Source organism: Periplaneta americana, unplaced genomic scaffold (genome assembly GCF_040183065.1).
Source record: "Periplaneta americana isolate PAMFEO1 unplaced genomic scaffold, P.americana_PAMFEO1_priV1 scaffold_38, whole genome shotgun sequence".
In the NCBI taxonomy this organism is placed as follows: Eukaryota; Metazoa; Arthropoda; class Insecta; order Blattodea; family Blattidae; genus Periplaneta; species Periplaneta americana.
In genome coordinates, this window is record NW_027185519.1 from 56351 (window position 1) to 74369 (window position 18019).

At 40.3% G+C, this 18019-nt stretch overlaps 2 non-coding genes across 2 annotated transcripts; both read left to right on the top strand.

Annotated features, from left to right (window-relative positions):
- Window positions 1–306: 306 nt before the first annotated feature.
- LOC138694108 (5S ribosomal RNA) lies at window positions 307–425 on the top strand. Its single transcript, XR_011330786.1, has one exon. It is a non-coding gene; the product is annotated as a 5S ribosomal RNA (ribosomal RNA).
- Window positions 426–15067: 14642 nt separating this feature from the next.
- Window positions 15068–15186, top strand: LOC138694109 (5S ribosomal RNA). The gene has a single exon (XR_011330787.1). It is a non-coding gene; the product is annotated as a 5S ribosomal RNA (ribosomal RNA).
- Window positions 15187–18019: the final 2833 nt, after the last annotated feature.

Below are 18019 nucleotides of genomic sequence, written 5' to 3' on the forward strand. Positions count from 1 at the left end.
TCCACAACCATGTGGTTGAAAGGAGGCTCCGCTGTTGAACAACAATCCACCTGTGGCTTAACTTAGAATGCCGACTAGCTGTTTTATTAATCCCGTGTCAATCCAGCAGTGTGTGACGTTGAAACGTAACCAAACTGCCGTTGATAGATAGATTTATCATCTATCCCAATGACATCCAACGAGCTTGGTAATTTAGGTACAGAGTCTAAGCAGGCAGTTTACGTGTGTGTGTGAGCGAGTGCAGGTTTTATCGAGTGCACCCCAATCCCATCGTCCTCAAGTGCCTACAGATTACGCAGTTTCATCGGCAACGGCCATACCATGTTGAAAATACCGGTTCTCGTCCGATCACCGAAGTCAAGCAACATTGGGCGTGGTCAGTACTTGGATGGGTGACCGCTTGGGAACACCACGTGCCGTTGGCGATTTTTTTTTTTACGTCACTATTTCCAGCGTGTTCTAATAAGACTTATGGGATATTATGTTCCCTTCCCTATTCCAGCTATAGCTTGGATGATGACGCCGCTGCATAATTGTAGAGTAATTGATAATTCTTAAGTACTTGCAGCTCCGTATTGAAACTTATGACTGGTAGCATATTCATATGAGACGGTTCACTTCTCTGCGTTTTCTCGAAGAAGGGAATATGTATTCAGGGGATTGTGAACGTACCTCGCGCTCTCCCTAGAAGTTAGAGACATTTTAGGTAAAGAATGTAATATACTGTACATATATGGCTAATTAAAATCCCATTAGTTACTACATTTCAGTGGGTAGTACAAATTCCATAATGAAAATATCTCTGTCCTAGTAGTTGTATCCTTTAAAGAAGCTCGTTGTTTTCCCATGATGAAGGGCAGAACTTGGTCGGTAGAAATTTAAACAGACTGCATTATCAGACCAGGCGTTATTTCAATATCAGCGTTTAGTTTAGGAAATATAGCAATAGCGGAGTTGGGAGAAGTAGTTATAGCATGTACAGTAAGTATAAACAGTTCGCTGTACTGTACAGTGAATATAAATATTTGAATGTACGATGGCAAAACATCAGACATACAGTACGTAGCTCACATATCTTAAAAAATAAATAAATAAAAATAAAGAAGACATTCTGAGGAGTGAGTGGAAAGTGCATATTATAATGAATATTTTTAACTCTCAGTTGACATTGAGAGAGAAAGCCATGCATCGGGGAACCGGTGACTGTTTTTGCGTTACCTTCTGCTATTGGCGTTGTTGGTTAGTAACGAATGAAAGAGGTAGGACGCGGAATCAAATGTCAAAAAACGATAGGGAAATAATAGTAACTGGTTGTATTTCGATCGAGCTCGGCGTGCTGATTCACCAGTGGGGTGTTTCACAAAGTTTACAATCTTTGGAAATTGTGAACTCTGTTTGTAAACTTCTGTTTCACAATCTTTGTTTGTAAAGGTGGACTGTACAAAGGAAATCAAATCTTTACGAATGAAATTTTGCGCTCTTTACAAGTGATATGTTTGTTTCACAACGAAGGAGTAATTTTACAAACGTGTAAACTAAACTTTACTAGTGAAGTTAGCACATTTTCTACAGTAGCCCTGTTGAAATAGCTTCTAATTGTGAATGAAAAAAATAAACACATATGTATAAAATCAATTTTATAGTAACAGGGTACCATTAAGAATTACACTGAAGCAGTTGTGATGTTATTGAGTAGTTCTAGCGACTCAGACGAAGATTTTGCATTTAGGCCTAACGTAGAATTTTCCGGCCACGTTCGTATCATTGTACGAATATTAATGAAAGGTTTCGAATGAATCCCGCGCTATACTTCAGAATACCGCGTTAGTTCTTATATACGAGGAACGTATTTAATAAATACTCGCACTTAAAGAAGAAAAACTTTGCACCGAAAACCAATCACTTAATAATGCAATGTCGGCATTACTTACGCAGTATTCTGAAGTCGTTCCGAATCCCATTTCGCTGTAATCTCTCCTACAAGATATGGGACATCACATGCAACATCTGAAAGGGAAAAGTGGTGCCCTAACCACAAAGCGAGAACTGCATTGGTTGCATAGTAGCTCTCAGTTCCCTGCGTTAGCAGATAAGAACGGAATTTATAAGATTACAGTGTGCAAAAGTTCACACATGGTAGTTGATGTTGTTACAAGATTGAAAAAACTCGAGGCGGGTTATTGATCACCGAATGTGCTTACTCGGGCAAAGGATTTTTATGCTCCTCCTGCTGGGTTCCCTAATGTTGGCGAGGTTATGGATGAAACAATAAAATATACTGATGGACCAGCAGAGAGCGAAGTTGATTTTAATGGATGGACATGTTAGCTGCTCTATCAACTGCATATAACTACGTGGGTCAAATCCATTATTTATCAATTATTTGAATGAATTTCGCGCTAACTTTCGTCAGTTAAGTCGTAGGCTAATTAATGCATTGGTATGCTCGACCAATTGCATGCCGCGAAACTCCGTTGTCGCCGATGTAGCAAAATCTAAATAAAATATATATAAAAAAATATAAACATGTCCATCGATAGTTCTAAAATTACAGCTACTTTACCTCTGATCCTTAGTGATTTTTGTAAACTGTCGTTGGCGATTTTGTTCAACCAATTATGCGTATTTGTAAGTTTGTTTCGCCGATTTTGTAAAGTTCGTTAAAACATACAAGTGAATAAGATTGCATTGTGAAACACAGTTAACAAGCATATGTAATATTTCCGTTGTTAATTGTATATTGTTAATTTGTAATTTGTTAGCGTTGTGAAACATGCCCCCATTTACCTTTAGAGGTAATATCTACATTAATATTTAGTTAAAATTTAAAGAAATTTTAAACGAATGGAAGCTGCATTTTAATTCACCCCAAATTACTATGTTCCCTTTCAGATTATCAGCTGTTGTTGTTGTTGTCGTTGTTGTATTGTAAGTTCTCACTTATTGTTAGCTAGCCGTACCCGTTCGCTCCGCTCCACCTGTTAGAAATAAATATAAAGTAATTACATAATTAAAATAGGACGACTGATCCATGGAACAACTTTTACAACAGCGCAAGATAATCTGCTTCGCATATTACCCAATTTTTTTTTAGCACTGCATTTATTGCATATATATTTTATGTATTTTAACACGATTCAATTGAGCATAGTTAAAATATGAATTATTAAAATAATGGATTGCCAAGCTAAAGTACTATTACTGCATACTAAATCAATACACTCTCGTTGTTCGTTAATTCTCTGAGATTAAAATGCGTGTACATAAATATTATTTTAAGAAATACAGAAAACGAATGTACAAAATAGCCTATCAAATTTTCTGTGCATAAGAAGCTATTTTAATCTTACCTGTCCTCGATTTACTCAGACGTTACTGTAATAACATTATAGCATTATGTCCATCTAGAGAAACTACAGTTTCCAATGGTGAAATAATAACTAATTATACAAATCAGTTAATTTACGAGCTTGTGATATTACTTCATACAAACACAGAAACATTCCCTGTAGGCTATGTTTAATAGCTTTCGATTGTTTGTTGATGTCCAAGGCCCCTGTTTCGATTGTTGTTGTCCAAGGCCCCTTATAGACGAAGTCATTTGTTCTTAATTCATTGCACCGTCTTAGATAGCGTTATTTTAATTTTAAAACTCATTTATCTCATTAAATATCAGTCCTATCAAAATGTTGTAAAAAAATAAAACTTAACGGAAATCATTTTTAAAGGAACATCTGTTATGTAACATTTTTTCTCAAATATCAATAATAAGCGAGATATTTCGATTTATTTAATTAAGGCCCCCTTATAACCCCCCTTTTAAATAAAGTATTTCGAATGCCATATAGCCTAAAATCTAAGTTACAACAAACTTAATTTATATTCCAGTTTTCATATAAATCGGTTCAGCCATTATCGCGTGAAAAGGTAACAAACATACAGACAGACATACAAACAAAATTTTCAAAAATGCGATTTTCGGTTTCAGGGTGGTTAATTATATATGTTAGGACCAATTACTTTTGGAAAATCGAAACTTACCAGAAAAATTTCGGCTACAGATTTATTATTAGTATAGATAGTACGAGATACGACCGCAATTTTGTACGACTAGTGTAATGAAGGAATGCAAAAAATTATTTTGGAACTTTGCAATGTTAGTCTATCATTAAAATAAAATTAAATCTTAATTCGTCCCTTTTGCAGGAGTCTTCTTCATCCAGTATGTTGTTGGCTGATATGGAGGAGGAGGGGGGGGGGGACATGCTCTAAAGGGATAAAATTTGCTTAGCAAATCGATATGGTGACTAACGCTTGCAATGCGTCATAGCTATAATTGTACTGCGCGGTAATTTCAGAGTAATAAGAGTTCAGTTCAGGGATCTGCTAATTTCTTCATATTGTGTTCGGCAATGGAATAGTACCGCAGTAGCATTAAGAGGTTTTTATAATTTGAACTGATATGTGCAGGTATATTGACCCCCCCCCTCCCACCGCTGGCCGACGCGGACTGCAATGACAACAGTAAGCCACACGTCATACGTAAGCCTTTCTTCTTCTTCTTCTTCTTTGCTCGCCTGGCAAATACAGTCTTGGATTTCACATATTCAATTTTTCACAGTCCCAACTCCCTTGCATGGACGTGTTTTCACGTACCTTTAAAGTTTCTCCTCTCATTCATTCAGTCTATTCGCAAGCCTGAGGGTTTTCCGTGGTTTTCCCTAAGGAGCTAAGACAAATGTAGGGATGAGCCCAGAAAGAAAAGGGCATTCACTTCCTTAGACCCTGGTAACTGCTCTTTCTAGAGGAAGGAGGAGGAGAAAGAAACCCCCCCACCCCCACCGACGTGGACTGCAATGACAACAGTAAGCAACACGTTATATGTAAAGCCTTTATTATTATTATTATTATTATTATTATTATTATTATTATTATTATTATTATTATTATTATTTACAATGGGACTAAAGGTGGTGTAGATACACTATGTCAAATGTGCCACAATCTTTCCTGCAATAGAAAGACGAGGCGCTGGCCACTAGCAATATTTTACAACATGCTAAATATTGCAAGTATAAATTCATGGATAATTTATAGTTAGAAGAACTCAGAAAACAATATCAAGAAAACAATTCATTTTCCAATTGTGTGAAGAGCTGACAAAACCGTGGATGCAGCACCGCTTTGCACGTCCTACTTTACACCGATCTCTGCGGGCAACAATTGAAGAACATCTGAACATTGCTGTGCAACAACAATGCCAGGTAATGCAGCCAGATGGTGAACGTACTGTTTGCTATAAATGTCCTGCAAAGAAGAGGAGAATGATGACAACATTTTGTGGACTTTGCAAAAAGGGGTTCTGCAGAGAACATCGCGCTGTTGTTTGCACTAATTGTAAATAGGACAATAACATGAACGTAAAGACTTTATGACAAACTTAAAATTAAATGAACACTAATGGCTACGAAATGTGTAAAAGTTGTTAAATGTGTGATATTGAGTTGATTTCAGTTAATTAAAATGTGAGTAGTAAAAATTACGAATGCTTACCTTTAACATGAGTACAGTGATGATTACCTGTCTAGGGTTAAGTAGTCGCGTGGTGAGTTTAGGAATTCCCAGACCACCTCTAAGATTGTTTAAAATAAAGGTATTGTAATCGTACGTTTCTGTCTTTTGTCAATAGTAACGTTGACCTTTCTTTTTCGAGAAAACAAAATCTGTTGTACAGTTAAAGGTACTGAAATAGTAAGAAATTTTCTGAAATCCCCACGCGTTTGCAAGTGTAAGTCTCTGTTGTAACCTGTTGATTTACGAGAGACTGTGTGTGCTTTCGTACAGTGTTTCTAAAATGTGCAGTAACGAGTCAGAAATCATTGGAATGTAGTGTAGGTGTGTTTGTTATAACCGGGAATCAATCCGCAGTACTTGACCAATCAACTACGGGAAATATCAGAAAAATTGGCAGGAGTTAGCAAGAAAAACAAAGGTAAAATATCACGTGAACGAGCACCGATACCGAGCACTATGTACAATATACCCTAGAGAAAAAGACAAGAAAACAAAAGTCAACCGCTGCAAGTGTTACGAAGTGGTGTGTGAAACATATAATGAAGAATGTCTGCGGGAAGCGCATCTAGTGAGATAAAGGGTGAAATGGAGGATTCTGCTAAAAATAAAGAAAGGAAGAAAAATGTTTACAGTTAATACAAGTATTGTTTTCTCTTGTGGGTTTATGTTTAGTATAATAGATGTGTGTGTGTGTGTGTGTGTGTGTGTGTGTGTGTGTGTGTGTGTGTGTGAAAAAAGTGAAAAAAATAACAGGTCTGTAATAATAATAGTTAATAATTCTGTAGTTCACTGCAAAAACTGTATAGCCATAAAAGGACAGATGATAATAACGTTGTTATCTTATTCTTGCTGCTGTGTAAGCCTAAGTTTCCACGTGAGGGATAGAAGAGACATGACAACATATAGCATTACAATTTGTTTAATGTGTATAAATTTCTTTAATACTGATTTTTCTCAGAACAAGCTGTGTGAGGGTTAAAGAGTTCTTGCACTGAAGCTCAGAATTATTTATTATTATTATTATTATTATTATTATTATTATTATTATTATTATTATTATTATTGTGTGAAGAGTTGTATCGGAAGTGCTTTATAGACTAAATTAATAATTTCTATCTTAACTGAAATATTTACATTATATTTCACACAGTATAGTTACAGGTAGCATAAATTCAGATAATGGTTTTTATATGGGAATCTACTTCTTGTGTTTAGAGGCTACATTTATACAGAGTTAATAATTTCTCCCCTATGTAACATATTTCCATGAAATTTTATACGCATCTATGCAAAAACGAATTATGCTCGTGTAATTAGGGAATTAGGGAAAAATTAGTTTTTCTGATAATTTTTAATGTTTTAATAGAAATTATGCTCCTAAAAGATGACTAGCCTGCCATATTTTTCGCAGTTGGTAACAAAATGCTAGATTCATGGATATACTCCATAATTTAGTTGTTCATTATATGTTCAAGAAGTGTTGAATTTTTCTTGGAGAAATTAAGCTCCTTCATCCAGACTCTGAAAAGTGGCTGCTGTCGAATTCGTAAAGCGCCACCAAGAGATGAATATAACATCTAAGTTTGCAGGATGTAGCAGCTAAATTTTAAGCCGTATAGAGTTTAATATTTGATTAATGTGTGGGTAGAAGAATTGAAAGTTAACTCAGGTTTACTTGTAATGCACAGCCTGTTAAATATGTCGTAAAAAAAAAAAAAAAAAAAAAAACTAGTTGCACAAATCTCAGTAAACGTGCCAATTAAATGAATGCTAACGTATTATAGATTGCTTTTCGCGTATTAAATGAAAGTACACATCTTGTCCTATGACCTCCATAAGGGAAGGTTTAACAGTATAAAACAGCCACTGACCCCACGAACAAAAATCAACTGAAGAGCGTGACTTTAAAAAAAAAACTCATGTTTTGTCCCACCTCTTACTGATATTGATGTTTTGTATGCTGTTGTGCACAATGCCTAGCTTTTGTTTAAGCCTAGATATTACTTAAACTTCGGTTATGATGAAGTTGATTTTCTTACATAGTTTTGCGTTCTGGACAACTGTGCGCCGGCATCTCTCGGAACATCCGAGATCAGGTCCCTATCCCCTCCACCGCAAAGTCAAATAGCGTCTGTCACTTGATTTTGAATATTAAACAAACATACCATCACGGCATTTCCGTTATGGCATCTGGTGTCATCAATAAGCTACAAATAAAGGAAAGAAAGAAAGAAAGAAAGAAAGAAAGAAAGAAAGAAAGAAAGAAAGTAGCACAGTCACTGTCCTGAACAAGGTACGCAAGTATTATTTTAATTAATGCGTATCGCCTACCAGCCGCCGAAACTATTCGACAGGAGAGTGAATATCCTACACGGTCCTGTAAAAATGTTCTGAATACACTAAATGACGTGTAATTTTTTTTCTATTATTAGGACAATTGAACGTGTCATTGCTCCTGCGGGTTGCTTTGTTTCACACCACAGAGAATTCAGGTTCTCAACCCCCCGGGATTCTAGAGATAAGAGAGCGATGAGGTTAAAGGAGTAGGCGTTTGTTCGTGTTTTTGTTTTTACTTTAGAAAAATTGCGAAACGTGACGCAATAGCGATAAGTTTTATGAACAAGTTTGCTGAATCGACCAATTGAAGGTAATTTATATTTTGCTAAAGAAGAGAGGAGATTAATGAAATCAGTTATTGTAATAATCGTAGTAGATTGAAGGAATTGTTTGTATTCAAACTCCTTTTTGAAATAAGCTGCTCGGATGCTTATCAGGGTGACGGTTATAAATGTTATCGTAATACCCACCCGAGGTCACAAAGGTCACAGTCTTCCGCTTGTCCTTTCCTAAGCAGACCACGTCTGTACTATCGAAAATAATGAGTCACAGTTATAGTTTCGTGAAAGTAAAAAATGTTAGATAGGAGACAAGTAGCTACTCTTATACAATCATAATCACATTTTGTATCCAATATAGTATAAACGAGCTACATGTAAGTACTGTGTAAAGTTTCATTAAAACAATATATTATATATGAGACAAGTCACTAATTTTTGTCAAAACGCATCGTCTATAAAGGGGTAGTTTCTCCTCTTATACAGTAGTGACTATAGTGCGAAGTTTCATGGAAATATGTCACATTTTTAGTCCAGCTAGATTTGCTTTCTGGACCACTTTGAGCCTTGGCGCTTGTGATCGGTCGGACGGAGGATCACTCGTCCCGGCGGCGTTAACCCTTAATTTGGTAAATATATATAATGTGCAATATTATAGAACTGTGAAATTTTTTTTTAATTTTCCTAAGAAACTTTGTTATCCATCGTTCTATTAAAAAATTGTTTATTAACCTATAGGATACATTGCGATATTTGTCAAACAGGCTGTGGGAAAATGCTGATACGGTGAGGAATGGAAAGGGAGAAACCATTTATATTATTGAGGTGACCTTGAACTGAGGGTAGTAGGAACGAGACCTGGAGTACGGTACAACCGGCTCTTCCGAGAAATAACTAGTGGCCCTGAAAAGGGCCTTTTTGCGGGCAGGAGTACCTTTGTTAATTCAAGCCCTCTCGCCGCGGATGCGCCTAGCCAGCTGAATATCCTTGGGCATAATGGTCACGCGCTTGGCGTGGATGGCGCAAAGGTTGGTATCCTCGAAGAGACCGACGAGGTATGCCTCGCTTGCCTCCTGCAAGGCCATTACGGCTGAGCTCTGGAAACGGAGGTCGGTTTTGAAATCCTGAGCGATTTCACGCACCAAGCGCTGGAAAGGCAGCTTGCGGATGAGGAGCTCGGTGCTCTTCTGGTAACGACGGATCTCGCGAAGAGCAACTGTACCAGGGCGGTATCGATGGGGTTTCTTCACGCCTCCAGTAGCCGGTGCGCTCTTCCTAGCGGCCTTCGTTGCCAGCTGCTTTCGTGGAGCCTTGCCTCCCGTGGACTTACGCGCAGTTTGCTTCGTACGTGCCATCGCTTACTCCTTAGTCCTCGCAACCCAAGTTGACGCAATACAGTCGCCCCCGCTGCCCCCAAGAGGGGTATTTATGTCTTCGCCCGTTGAGAAGCCACGCCCCTTCCGTAATGTGATTGGTCCGCGGGTTTTAGTATATAAACCAAAAAATGACCCGCCGTCGAGATCACTTTTAACCTTCGTCACACGAGCAACATGACTGGACGCGGCAAGGGAGGCAAGGGTCTTGGCAAAGGTGGAGCGAAGCGCCACAGGAAGGTTCTCCGAGATAATATTCAGGGCATCACGAAGCCGGCCATTCGTCGTCTCGCCCGACGTGGAGGCGTAAAGCGTATCTCCGGCCTCATCTACGAGGAGACGAGAGGTGTTCTCAAGGTCTTTCTGGAGAACGTAATCCGTGACGCTGTAACATACACCGAGCACGCGAAGCGGAAGACAGTCACGGCCATGGACGTGGTATACGCCTTGAAGAGGCAGGGGAGGACTCTCTACGGGTTCGGCGGTTAGACTGCCTACACACGTCTGCTGCCGAATCCGTCGGCAAAACGGCCCTTTTCAGGGCCATAAAATCCGTCTAAAAAGGGCAGTAGTTGTCGAGATTAATTTAATTCACCTTTACTGTGTGACCACTAGCTCAACAGGCCAGTGCGGAAAACAGAACTTATTTCGTAGGGGCACTTCAGTATCAGCAAAAGACGTTGTAAGAAATGCCTCTCCGTTTTTCAAATGGGTCTGACCCCAACGCTTGGTATATCAAGTGGAAAGACCGGATTCCTCTGTGAAGCCTTGCTCCTCGGATTATGTTACCTGTTACTGTAAACTTCTGTAAGTCAATAATCACTGTCCGAAGAATTGGTGGGTAATATGACAACGCAGGTAGGCAATGCTCACCAGACCGTAACAAGGAACCGAGGGGATTGACACATACTGAACATCACATCACCACGTTTTTGCAATGCCAACTTTTAGGTCATAGGAATCCAGTGTGGTAAACACTGGGGAGAAGAGGTACACATCGCATGTCAGAACACAGGACTTCGTCCTGTCAGACAACTTCCACGTATAGCTTGCGTCATTTCGGTTCGAACGAAACGACAGAGAGAGGGGAAATTCGAACGCAAATTGTCAAAGCCTTCGATTCCTACGAGAAGGTCATGTCATCATCTCAGTATTGGGGTTCCTGCGCGTGCGGCCAATATGTGCACCAACAAACAAACGCATTAGGAACTCTATTATAACGCCGTAAGTTGTTCACCAGTTATCGATTTCTTATTCAAAATTAGTTTCATTCGTAGTATGTAGTAAAGTAAACTAGTATATTCAAACGTATATGTCTAAAACCACGATGGGCACCAAAGAAGGGGACTTGTGATTATTTTCACGATAATCTCCATTACTCTAATATGATAGAAATATATTACATAAATTTCGAAGCCAACTATGTACTTTGGCATCATCATCTAATTTAATTCGTATTGTGTTAAATTATATAATAATAATGAAACCTTTCTATATGCATCAGTATAATGTGTTATCACACAATAGCCTAGTAAATGTACAACGGTTTCAAGTACTTCAGTGCGAACCTGGGACAACGACATCGTTCAGAGCACAAAATTACAGAATGATGATATTAAATCAGCCCACCGGTATAGAGAGAGAGAGAAAGTTGACACGCGTAATGAAATTACATTACGAAGCCGTGAGAGAGGATTAACAATACTGGCTATTTCTGACTTTTGTGAGGTTAGTGGGGCCCTTAAAAGGGCCGTTTTACGGAGAAGGGGCTTAAGCCTTCTTCTCGGTTTTCTTCGGGAGGAGAACCGCCTGGATGTTGGGCAACACACCACCCTGGGCGATGGTGACGCCGGACAGGAGTTTGTTCAGCTCCTCGTCGTTGCGAATGGCGAGCTGTAAGTGACGAGGAATGATCCTAGTCTTCTTGTTGTCACGAGCTGCGTTGCCAGCCAACTCGAGAACTTCGGCCGCCAGGTACTCCATCACCGCGGCCAGGTAGACTGGCGCACCGGCACCAACTCGCTCTGCGTAATTGCCCTTACGCAAAAGACGGTGGATACGGCCTACCGGGAACTGCAACCCAGCACGGCTGGATCGAGACTTTGACTTTCCCTTCACCTTGCCTCCCTTTCCACGACCCGACATGATGCTACTCCTACTTGCAGCTGTTTAACTACAAGAACGACGCCTCGCCCACGGTAACCTTCACTTTTACGCCAACGTCAATAATCGACAGCGGACCAATCGTAAAGTCACAAACGTTTGCGCTGTTTCTATTGGCTCGCACTGGGAAGGCAGTACGGCATTGTCCCTGCGACTTAAATATTTTTCTCCCTCCGGGCTGACTTTAATGCATCCACGACAATTCGGGAAGCACGCCCGATACCAAACTCCACCAACCGCCACTCTCCTCGGACCTTGGGAACTACCAGGCCACCCATCCCATCCCTCCTCCACCCCACCCCCCTCTCTATTGGACAGTGAATCTTCTTCTTCTTCTTCTTCTGAGGAAGAGGCAGAGGTTACTTCCATTCCACAAGAGGGGCCCTCAGAAGGGCCGGCTCCAAAACCTAGAGCAGAGAGGTCTCCTGTCCCTAAACCCACAGCAGAGAAGTCTCCCAACGGACCACCTCCCAGCTCTGAGGCGTCGTCTCACGAATCCTCAGAAGGGAAGCGGTCCAACAGGCGCAAACCAATTCCCACAAAAGTATCCGGTTCGACTCCGGCAAGCCCCACTTCTCCCACTCCTCCTAACACCGCACAAGGAACCAAGACAAGGACAGTACTGAAAATACTGAACCACACAAAAAACGGCAACAACCCACTACACATAGAGCGACTAATGAAACAGTACCGACTCGACATTCAAACTCCACGACAGTTCTGGGCACACACTACCAAGACAACTACACTCACATTCGCCACGATTGACGACGCGGAGAAGTTCGCTAGGGCAATTCCCCTGTACAACTTCGGTCCGTCCGCAGAAATCAACATTACGCCTAGTGAATCAAGACAGAAACAGACCCGAAATAAAGAGATCAGTGTCGTCATGAAAAATGTCGACACGCTGATCTCTGAGGACGAACTAATGCAGATCCTGGCTGTAACACATCCAGGCATCACACGCATTAAGAGAATTATCTCCGCACAGACAGACAAACCCACCAACTTAGTTAGAATTTTCACAAATGACATCACCACAGCAGACAAATTACTAGAAGGAATTAAACTTGCAGGACGGTACTACAGAGTAGAGCCATCACACGAGACAATCTTCCACCGACCGTGCCTTAACTGTGCACAATACGGCCATACAAGGACAAACTGCGACAAGCCCAAGACTTGTTTTAAGTGCGGCAAAAATCCCGACCTGTGCAACCACAACCGCCTATCCCAGATTAGGTATTGCGCCACGTGCAACAGCGACACCCATTATACGGGCCAAGCTCGCTGTCCAAAATATCCAAGGACTAATCTCATAACCTCCACCGATCCCACGCACGTCCCCATAGACACCCACAAACCAATACCGAAACCTATACCCAAACCATCACAGTCCGTTTTCAACCCAACACTTCCCAAACCCGAATTGTCTTATGCGGATGCAGCTAAGACAACGACAACCAAGACAAACACTACAGACGATCCACAGACAGAAAAAACAACTACGGAACAGCTGGTCGAGGGGGTTCTACGTTCTGCTATGCAGAAAATAGAATCCTACATTGACCGGCAACTAAACAGACTACAGGACGAAATAGTGACATTCACTATTTCTTTACTCACTACTGACACAAACCCTACGAAACGACACACGACACTTGCCACAGCCAACCAGGCAGCCAGACGGCTTCTACGGAAACGAGTAGCCCACCACTTTGTTGGTAACAGGTTACGAGTTTCCCTAGCGCCACTACAAAAACGTGACTAGGACAGAACTGACCAGAGCACTGGACTCTCCACCTCTCATTAACATCTGCGAGGCATGGTGCTCACTTCACTTCATTCATTTCATTCACAATTCAACTGATAACGTGTACATGTTCATAAAATCATTCACAGGGGAAATACACTACTGTTAGATGAGAGGGCAAACGGCTTATAGCTGGGTACCTCGATCTAAAGTTAGAGAATTGCTTGTCGAGGAACCAATGGAGGCATGGGATGCTTACCCTGCCTGCCATTTTAAACATCATTCATTCTTTCTTCGTCCCCATTCATTCGTTCGTTCGGCGTTCGGCTCATCATCAGACGAGCACCATGCCCCCCAAAGCTTCCGGAAAGGCTGCCAAGAAGGCCGGCAAGGCCCAGAAGAATATTTCGAAGGGCGATAAGAAGAAGAAGCGCAAGAGGAAGGAGAGCTACGCCATTTACATCTACAAGGTTCTGAAACAAGTTCACCCAGACACGGGAATCAGTTCAAAGGCTATGAGCATCATGAACAGCTTCGTTAACGACATCTTCGAGCGCATCGCCGCGGAAGCTTCGCGGCTCGCGCATTACAACAAGCGGTCGACCATCACCAGTCGGGAGATCCAGACAGCCGTCCGTCTCCTGCTACCCGGTGAGCTGGCCAAGCACGCCGTCAGTGAAGGGACCAAGGCCGTCACAAAATACACTAGTTCCAAGTAAGCGGGAGTGCTTGCTAGGGAATCAGCAACCGGCCCTTTTAAGGGCCACAAGTTATTCATAACAGAGTAGATGAATGAAGAACAACAGCGGTTCCCACCGAGTGAAAATTTAAATAATCACCCCGATAACACTTCTAGGATAGATAATACATTATAGGCAGTCCATGGGAGACTTGGATCCACGAGGCAAATTCGTTTCCTTAATAGTTTCGTACGACTTATATGAGAGCGCGGTGTCATTCCTACTCACTTGGCAGCATTAATTGTTGAGGGAAAACAACTTAGAAGGTAACTTGTCGACCGCGGGCATAATCCTTCCGCAGGCCACTACTGAGAATCTGTGGACATACGGGTAATCTATCTTTATTGAAACTCGGGTTCATAACATACGACTGATACTTTATATATCTGTCACGTAATCCATCAAGAGACAAATGTCCCCCCCCCCCTAGTCAGTAGCGAGCTTCAGTCCATTCGTAGTAGCCGCCGGTGCAAGAAGTGAATTGAAGTTTGTGTGAAGTTCCGTAGTATGGCATGAAAATGATGTCGAAAATCCGACTACAGTTCCACAACCATGTGGTTGAAAGGAGGCTCCGCTGTTGAACAACAATCCACCTGTGGCTTAACTTAGAATGCCGACTAGCTGTTTTATTAATCCCGTGTCAATCCAGCAGTGTGTGACGTTGAAACGTAACCAAACTGCCGTTGATAGATAGATTTATCATCTATCCCAATGACATCCAACGAGCTTGGTAATTTAGGTACAGAGTCTAAGCAGGCAGTTTACGTGTGTGTGTGAGCGAGTGCAGGTTTTATCGAGTGCACCCCAATCCCATCGTCCTCAAGTGCCTACAGATTACGCAGTTTCATCGGCAACGGCCATACCATGTTGAAAATACCGGTTCTCGTCCGATCACCGAAGTCAAGCAACATTGGGCGTGGTCAGTACTTGGATGGGTGACCGCTTGGGAACACCACGTGCCGTTGGCGATTTTTTTTTTTACGTCACTATTTCCAGCGTGTTCTAATAAGACTTATGGGATATTATGTTCCCTTCCCTATTCCAGCTATAGCTTGGATGATGACGCCGCTGCATAATTGTAGAGTAATTGATAATTCTTAAGTACTTGCAGCTCCGTATTGAAACTTATGACTGGTAGCATATTCATATGAGACGGTTCACTTCTCTGCGTTTTCTCGAAGAAGGGAATATGTATTCAGGGGATTGTGAACGTACCTCGCGCTCTCCCTAGAAGTTAGAGACATTTTAGGTAAAGAATGTAATATACTGTACATATATGGCTAATTAAAATCCCATTAGTTACTACATTTCAGTGGGTAGTACAAATTCCATAATGAAAATATCTCTGTCCTAGTAGTTGTATCCTTTAAAGAAGCTCGTTGTTTTCCCATGATGAAGGGCAGAACTTGGTCGGTAGAAATTTAAACAGACTGCATTATCAGACCAGGCGTTATTTCAATATCAGCGTTTAGTTTAGGAAATATAGCAATAGCGGAGTTGGGAGAAGTAGTTATAGCATGTACAGTAAGTATAAACAGTTCGCTGTACTGTACAGTGAATATAAATATTTGAATGTACGATGGCAAAACATCAGACATACAGTACGTAGCTCACATATCTTAAAAAATAAATAAATAAAAATAAAGAAGACATTCTGAGGAGTGAGTGGAAAGTGCATATTATAATGAATATTTTTAACTCTCAGTTGACATTGAGAGAGAAAGCCATGCATCGGGGAACCGGTGACTGTTTTTGCGTTACCTTCTGCTATTGGCGTTGTTGGTTAGTAACGAATGAAAGAGGTAGGACGCGGAATCAAATGTCAAAAAACGATAGGGAAATAATAGTAACTGGTTGTATTTCGATCGAGCTCGGCGTGCTGATTCACCAGTGGGGTGTTTCACAAAGTTTACAATCTTTGGAAATTGTGAACTCTGTTTGTAAACTTCTGTTTCACAATCTTTGTTTGTAAAGGTGGACTGTACAAAGGAAATCAAATCTTTACGAATGAAATTTTGCGCTCTTTACAAGTGATATGTTTGTTTCACAACGAAGGAGTAATTTTACAAACGTGTAAACTAAACTTTACTAGTGAAGTTAGCACATTTTCTACAGTAGCCCTGTTGAAATAGCTTCTAATTGTGAATGAAAAAAATAAACACATATGTATAAAATCAATTTTATAGTAACAGGGTACCATTAAGAATTACACTGAAGCAGTTGTGATGTTATTGAGTAGTTCTAGCGACTCAGACGAAGATTTTGCATTTAGGCCTAACGTAGAATTTTCCGGCCACGTTCGTATCATTGTACGAATATTAATGAAAGGTTTCGAATGAATCCCGCGCTATACTTCAGAATACCGCGTTAGTTCTTATATACGAGGAACGTATTTAATAAATACTCGCACTTAAAGAAGAAAAACTTTGCACCGAAAACCAATCACTTAATAATGCAATGTCGGCATTACTTACGCAGTATTCTGAAGTCGTTCCGAATCCCATTTCGCTGTAATCTCTCCTACAAGATATGGGACATCACATGCAACATCTGAAAGGGAAAAGTGGTGCCCTAACCACAAAGCGAGAACTGCATTGGTTGCATAGTAGCTCTCAGTTCCCTGCGTTAGCAGATAAGAACGGAATTTATAAGATTACAGTGTGCAAAAGTTCACACATGGTAGTTGATGTTGTTACAAGATTGAAAAAACTCGAGGCGGGTTATTGATCACCGAATGTGCTTACTCGGGCAAAGGATTTTTATGCTCCTCCTGCTGGGTTCCCTAATGTTGGCGAGGTTATGGATGAAACAATAAAATATACTGATGGACCCAGCAGAGAGCGAAGTTGATTTTAATGGATGGACATGTTAGCTGCTCTATCAACTGCATATAACTACGTGGGTCAAATCCATTATTTATCAATTATTTGAATGAATTTCGCGCTAACTTTCGTCAGTTAAGTCGTAGGCTAATTAATGCATTGGTATGCTCGACCAATTGCATGCCGCGAAACTCCGTTGTCGCCGATGTAGCAAAATCTAAATAAAATATATATAAAAAAATATAAACATGTCCATCGATAGTTCTAAAATTACAGCTACTTTACCTCTGATCCTTAGTGATTTTTGTAAACTGTCGTTGGCGATTTTGTTCAACCAATTATGCGTATTTGTAAGTTTGTTTCGCCGATTTTGTAAAGTTCGTTAAAACATACAAGTGAATAAGATTGCATTGTGAAACACAGTTAACAAGCATATGTAATATTTCCGTTGTTAATTGTATATTGTTAATTTGTAATTTGTTAGCGTTGTGAAACATGCCCCCATTTACCTTTAGAGGTAATATCTACATTAATATTTAGTTAAAATTTAAAGAAATTTTAAACGAATGGAAGCTGCATTTTAATTCACCCCAAATTACTATGTTCCCTTTCAGATTATCAGCTGTTGTTGTTGTTGTCGTTGTTGTATTGTAAGTTCTCACTTATTGTTAGCTAGCCGTACCCGTTCGCTCCGCTCCACCTGTTAGAAATAAATATAAAGTAATTACATAATTAAAATAGGACGACTGATCCATGGAACAACTTTTACAACAGCGCAAGATAATCTGCTTCGCATATTACCCAATTTTTTTTTAGCACTGCATTTATTGCATATATATTTTATGTATTTTAACACGATTCAATTGAGCATAGTTAAAATATGAATTATTAAAATAATGGATTGCCAAGCTAAAGTACTATTACTGCATACTAAATCAATACACTCTCGTTGTTCGTTAATTCTCTGAGATTAAAATGC